This window comes from Ochotona curzoniae, unplaced genomic scaffold (genome assembly GCF_017591425.1).
Source record: "Ochotona curzoniae isolate NIBS_2020 unplaced genomic scaffold, NIBS_Ocur_1.0 contig_2754, whole genome shotgun sequence".
NCBI lineage: Eukaryota > Metazoa > Chordata > Mammalia > Lagomorpha > Ochotonidae > Ochotona > Ochotona curzoniae.
Window position 1 is genome coordinate 18865007 of NW_024465582.1, and position 7546 is coordinate 18872552.

The 7546-nt window shown below is 35.8% G+C and overlaps 1 non-coding gene across 1 annotated transcript; it reads right to left on the bottom strand.

Moving 5' to 3' along the window:
- Window positions 1-1665: 1665 nt before the first annotated feature.
- On the bottom strand, window positions 1666-1800 carry LOC121154691. Its single transcript, XR_005883580.1, has one exon. It is a non-coding gene; the product is annotated as a U4 spliceosomal RNA (small nuclear RNA).
- Window positions 1801-7546: the final 5746 nt, after the last annotated feature.

Consider the following 7546-nt stretch of genomic DNA (forward strand, 5'->3'; position numbering starts at 1 on the left):
ATTCCTGGGAAATTCTGATGCATGCTAAAATTTGAAGTGTGGTCTTTGTGTTGGTGTTTAAAGAGTCTCCTACATCTGTTTCTCTCTCTCAATCTCTCTCTCTCTCTCTCTCAATTGGTGTGTGTGTGTGTGTGTGTGTGTGTGTGTGTGTGTGTGTGTGTGTTGAGAGAACAGCCAAAGTCTAAGCACCTATTTCAAGGGTTTTTATGCTATTTTGTTAATATTGGAAAGATACAAGCTTAGGGGAAAACAACAAACCATGGGAGAGAAGATAAAGGAAGGCAAGATTTAACTGCTTGAGAAGGCAATAACAGGTCAGAGCCTAAATACAAGAAAATAACCTAGGGCAAAACAAGGGCAGGTTTTCTATCTTCCAGCAACACTTGCACATTTATTACACACTTGCCTATTTTCACCTTTATCCAACTTCTTGATGACAGAATTTCTGCACCATATCTAAAGTAAATTGCCTTTTTGTTTTTTTTTCATTTTATTTTTTATTGTTATTATCATTTTATAATACAGTTCCATAGGCTACTGGTATTTCCCTTATCTGAGCCCCAATTCCCCCACCCCACCAAGTTCCTCTATATCATTACTAAAGCATAGTTCTTCATACACAGTCATATGTCCATCATTGTGGGCATGGACAATGGCAGAGAGTCCAGCATCCTATTGTCAAGATAAACTAAACAGTTTCATTGTTAGTCCATCTCTGTCTGGAAGTAGAAATGAATACTACATTGTATCCTCACATCTGGATATGTTAGTCTCCATTTCACAGCTACTGTACATCCCCTCAAATGAAAAGTCATAATACAAAATCAGCAATAGAAAGTAGAAATTTACGATGCCATGAAGTTAAATAACATGTTACTAGATATGACATGCTCCATTACACAGGTACTATACATCCCCTTAAATGAAAAGCCACAAAACAAAATCAACATCAGGAAGAAAAAAGAAATGAACAACATTATGAAGTTAAACACATGCTACTAAATGACTAACATGCAGCTGAAGAAATGAAAATCAAAAACCTTCTTGCAGAAAAGATGCTGCTGTATGATCTATGAGTCATTGAAGAATTTAATCAGAAGAAAGTGTTTTTGAAGAGATGAAACAAACAAAATATCAAAACCCATGCGATATAATTTCCATTGATTTTTGTTGGTGAAATGTGTCTCTTCTAGACAACAAACAGATGGGTTTTATTTTTTAATTCAGTCTACTAATCTATGACGTTTGATTGAGCTTAAGTCATTTGTTTTCATGGTTAATATATATGGGTAGTACTTTGGTTTAAAAGCAGATATAGTATATATTCATGTCTGTGAACTACTGACCTGTCACATACTGGTATCTCACAAAAAGTTAGCTTAATTTGCTTGGAAAACAAATGAAAACCTTCAGTCACAGTCACTACTAAGTGAATGAGTCATCTTTTCATTCCTGGAAGAACAAAATTTATAACGGGACAACAGGAACTTTGAATGAGGGCTATCAGTCACTGAGTTCTTTGTGAGTTCCTGATTCTACTTGGTGCTAAAGTTCACTGTTGAAGGCAGCAGTAGACTTAAACAGTTACATCACAGACAATCATGTAACAGGTCAGGATTGAGATCCCAGCTCTGAGTAGGTGCTTTTGCCTGAGGGTCCTGCAAGCATCTACAGAATGAACTAATAGATTCCCTGCCCTAAAGTAACTATTTTTAAAAAAACACTATATGCAAATTATTTTAGCAACAATCATGCCTCGGATAAACCTCTTTGGCCACGATTCTGCCACTGCACAAAGCTTGTATGCAAATTCTAAGAAAAGAATTAATATAAGCATATATGGAAAGGAGAGAAATACTAACAAACTTAATCTATCTCACCATCCAGAAACGGATTTGGAATTTAAGGAGTTAGGAAAATAGGACATGATTAGACAAAACTAAGTAATGGAACATGATAGGTATAGGGGAAAGGCAATGGAAAGTCCTTTCAGCATGTATACCCATATATTACACTGAAATGTCCCTGGACTCTGTCATTTAACATTATAATGTACTGTTAACTCTCTAGTCAGCATGAATTCATTCATGCAAGCTCCATTCCAAATTCTGCCTGCAGCTCATGCTATTGAGGTCTATCAGGGACCCTAAAAAAAAGCAGCTCAGTGGATTTATAAGATAGAAAACCATTTTATGATAGCAACTTACTATGCTGCAGGAAGGCAAATGGCTGTTATAAGCTGTTAGTGTGTAAAGCTGCTAAGGAAATCTGTATTAAGTCAGCAGGTAGAGGATCTTTCATTATCCAGAATATCAATATAACAGAAGTTCAGAGATACTTAATAGCTCCAAGACATAGCGGTTGATCAGTTCTTTACGTTTGTCTTAGAAATATTCCTTAGTATAATGGATGCTAGAGCTTAGATAATTATTTTTTATTTTTACTTATAGCTCTGGCAGAACTGACAACTTTAAATAGAAACTTGCAGTAGCCCAAGTTTATAGAATAGAGTCAATATAGCAAAAAGGTCAGGGAAGATCACCACACCATAGTTTTTTAAGGACATAGTTACAAAAGCTTTATTCATCTTGTGACATCGCAAAACAGGGACTTTAAATCCTATTGATGAAGATAGTTTCATATTCAATTTGCTTAGGAACAAAAATTAAAAGAAATGAATATCAAACCACAAGTTTTAAAAATGCTTAGTGTGGAAATAAGTGCTTAGCAATAAAAAAAACTATGAGGTGACAAAAGAACTGATAAAGAAAATACAGAATATATACCTGTACCATGGAATATTATTCAACCATGAAAGAATGAAATCCTGATATTTGTAACAAAAATGTCAGAATTGAAGGTCATCGCTTTGAGATACGTAAGACACAAAAAGACAAATACAACGTTTTGCCTGGCATCAAAAAGTTAACAAAACAAAAGAAAAAAGTTGATTTGAACTCAGAATAGTGATTACTTGAGGCTGGAAAGGATGTCAGGAAGTTGGAGGAAGACTGTACAAGTACTAAAACAAGTCAGATAAGGCCAGTGTGGATATTCAGTGGGTTTAACCATTTCCAGCAACGCCAGCATCCCATACAGGTTTGAGTGCCTGCTAATGTGCCTCAGAAAGCAGCGTTGAAGACCCAACTGCTTGGATCCTGTGGGATCCACGTGGGAAATCTGGTAGGACTCAGTAGAGCTGGGCTACTAGCTTCATGACAGTCATCTGGGGAGTGAACCACTAGAGGGGAGACATTTTTCTCTCTGCTTCTGTCTCTGTATTTCTCTCAATATTTCAGCATTTCTCTCACTATTTCTGCATTTCTAAATAAATAAGCAAATGCTGGGAAACAACCCACAAGCACATGAGAAAAAAAAAGTGCTGCTATAAATATGATCAATATTTCTTCAAAAATAAAAAAGGCACAGACAGAACAAATTCTTGTTTTTTTGTAGCATAGTTGGACAACTCTAATTCACAAAAATGTACTGTAGAACTGGAAGAGGAACTGATAAACTCAATATACAAAGCACACAAAGGCAAGATAAGAAATCTGAAAAGTGAGTTGTCTGATGACTTTATACTCTACATACATGCTAAAATAGCACACTGTACCACACAAAAATTCACAAATATGACATAGTAAGCCAATAAAACTCATCAGCAATTTAGCAACCTCTTAATACTATGTAGATTAGTAACTCTGAGTGACTTCGTAAGTAAAGTATTCCCAGGAACATCAGCTTTAATTGCTTGGCTTAGGCATCCCTTCCTGTTCCAGTCACTGGGTTTTCTGAAAGTTGTGATGGTGAGGTGTTAAAGATCCTCACAGAGCAGAGCCACTGCCTTGGCCCCGCAGGGCGGTACTGAACATCATACATACGATTGTTCTTGTTTTTCCCAATTAGTATGTGATTGATAATAGAGAAATGCCATGTTGATCAGACTGTATCTTTTGTCACAGTCTGATCATCATTGCAAGAAGGACAATTCCTCTTCCCTTTGGGGAAGTTGGTTCTCTGCCCTCCAGCCATACTTGGCTTTTACAGGAATGATATTCCAGTCAAGAGGAAATGACCTTGGCTCTATGAATGTTCTCCATTCAACACTGCAGAACTATACAGCTGCAAGCGTGTCTTTCTTATTTAAGCAACGTTCAGTGCTTGAAGTGTGGAAATTTTTTTCCATCTACCTGTGATTTATCATATGAATTAATCATGAGCTCTGCTCTGGGACTCACTGAACCTTACAACGAAATTTAAATCATTACAAGACATTCACTCAATCTTTCCCTTGTTATTGGGCTATAGCCTCAAGCAGTTTTCCTTTATTCAAAAGTTTCTTGTCAATTAATCACTTCTGAGGAAACAGGAAGGGTCAAATACTCAACAATAAATTCTACTTATATTCCTTCTTTAGCTTGAAAAACTTGAACCTTGTTATTCACTTGAAAAAGGCAGTGCTGGTTCAACCAAAAACAACAGAGAGAGAGAGAGAGAGAGAGAGAGAGAGAGAGAGAGAGCGTGTGTGTGCATGCGCGTTAGTATGTAATTTGGCAAGGTCTGACATACATACTCTGAATACTTTCATGTTTCCATGGAAGTATCTGAAACTTTTTCTGTAGACCCCATTTTTATCATAAAAGCAAACTCTGCCCTATTATCTTACATATGGAAATATCCAGTGGAAACTGTTCAAATAAGTTGAGAAAAATGCAAAATACAAAATATGGAAGAAATAAAAAGCGTTACGCCATTACAACAAATATAACAGATGTTGAACAAAAATGAATGTAGCAGGTATAGGACAAATACTATTTAATGTTTTGCTAAATATTCAATGAAAATATATACATTAGGCAGTATCTAGTATTTCATTTCTGCTAAAACAAACCTATTTGAGTTTGCAAGATTATGAAGACTTAGTCTTTCTTCTAAGATGATATATACCTCATAAATCTGTACCCACAGTATGCTCAGTTTCTGTTATTGATGACATATGTTTATATGTTGAGAGTCAAAGGACTAAGGAATAGCCAAACATTCAACACAAAAGAGAAAACAAATACTCTTTAACAAAACCTATTGTAGTTTTACACCCAGATTTGTCAGGCATAGCCAAAATTAAAGAGGCTCTAAGAAGACACTGTATGTGGAATTAAGAATTGAACAGTAGTTCAACTTTTGCTTGTATTAACAGAATTTATGATATAGGACAAATTTGAGAAAATATCCACAATGATATTAAGTATTCCTCTAAAGCATTTTTCTTGATATTCCATGTCATGTTGCAGTAATAAATTATTGTCAGAAACATTATAGAATTTTTTTTAAATAAATTTTAAGGCAAGGGTCAGATTTCCAGTCTTAATTTGTACATAAATTTTTAAATGCATTCTTACGACTCTGGACTTTTCATATAGAGCACTGATTACCACTGTGGCCTGTTATACACTAAGCTGTCTATTTCTTTCATCCAGACATATTTGGAATCCTGTTAACTGGTCTCCATTTTCTATAATTGATTCTCAGCTATTTTTTTCAAAGAGATATGAGACAAAATTTTTTTTCTAGTAAACATCTCTAAATTTTTAAACTTGTTTCTTTTTCAGCAAAATAACAGAATTAAATGTATAAGCATTCCAAAATCATTAGCAAATTAAAACTGGACATACACAGGTTAATTTTTTATAGTTATGAAGCATTCATTCTTCAAAGATTAACAGTTAAATGTCATTAATTAAATTAAAAATTAACACAAAATTTAAATTCTGCTAACAATATTTTTTTTTAACAATTTTCATGGCTTCCTTAGGTGATGGGTATGTATCCAATATATGTATAAAGCATGGCCTGTGGGCTGAGCACATGTATTGGTGAGATAAATTATATTGCAATACAATTGTATTCATTCATTTTTATATTCTGTAAGGCTCATATAGTACAAAAGGAAGGAAAGTAGCCAATACAGAAACTAAATGGTTCTTAAGCCTGGAATATCTATGCAAATCTTCAAGAAAAAAAATGAAAGCCCTGAAATAGATCATTGACTGAAACGCCTTTAGCCAGACATTTAAACAAACTTTAAAAGTATTGCGTCCCTGAGGTATTCCTGAGAACTCATTATTGGCTGGGATTTTGCTCTCAAGTTGTTCTGATTTGGCCGTTTTATGCCAAGGGCAGGGGTTGTGGTTTGCCTCCTCGTCCACACTCTGATCTGTACAGCTGGGCTGAAGGACTGAAGCTGCTTTTCCCAGGTCCTTTATTGCCTGGCTTGCTTTTTAGGTCCAGCTGAATAGAGGCATTGCTAGTAAAACATAAGGGAGCATCTGGAATAGCCTCTACAGAAATTCCAGCAGCTTCTACCCAGCAGTGTAGGGTAATGATAGGCTCCTAAAGTCCATGCAGGTGTAGCAACATCTGTGGTCTCAATTTTCCCAGCAAAGCAACAGCCTAAGGGTGTGTGAGGTGTGTCTTATTCTCGGTGTTATCATTCTGCCTTCATGTGACTTCTAGTTTTCCTCTTTTCTTCCTCTAGGCCTTCTAGCACTTTCTAAATTCCCATACTAGAACTCCTTATTTGGAAATCTTCTGCTACCTTTCTATTTCATGAGTCAGGCTCTCCCTGATGTGTACCCTTGGTGTTCACTGCCCTGTTCTTTCCCTCCTCTCATTCAATAATTATGATGTATTCATGGCACAGAGTGTATTTACCTGCATTAGGCCTCAGGAATCCTCATTGCTGTTCCTGCATTCTGATCATAAATGCAGATAAGCCCACTGCAACTTGGGCTTCAAGCTGGCACAATGAATAGAGTTCTCTACAGGCACCCAAGTCAGTGAGAGGTCAGATGATGAGATCTCAGCGGTTCGTGGAACTGTGAAAATGTGCTCTTTCCTGCTTTTCCATGAGCTATACTGAAAATCTACCTGATTTTAAATTTAGAAAAGAACATGCTGGATTGTGCATTAGAACTGCAAAACACAGAACAAAGCAACAACACTAATAAAGTAACAACAACAACAAAAAAGCTGTCCTGTGACTATAACCAGAGCTAGGCAACATGTAATTCTCATTTCATAGTAACTGGAAAAGGTTGATCTCCATTCTGTAGTTAATGGACACTATTATATTTTGCTTTTAAACCATCATGAGAAATAAAGAACCAATATGCTTTGGCCCTTACGTTTTCCTCGTGTTTGGGGGAATATTTTTAGTCTCTATTGACACATACAACTTTGATCTTTGTCAAAAGAAATTCTGACATTCCCCTTTGCCTAAAAATTATCCTGTATATCTTAGGTGAAGAAAATTACTATGGGTACATGAGGAAAGGCAAAAAGAAAGTAGAATAGATACTACATTATATGCCCAGGATAAAAAATAATGTGTATTTTCACCTCCTATATTTTCTTCCTCCTCCATAAGCTATTTTGGATATCTTATTTATTTGGAAGGCAGAAATAATGAGAAAGAGAGATACTGTCTGACACACACAGATATCTTCCATTCACTGGTTCACTCCCTGAATGCAACATCAGTAGA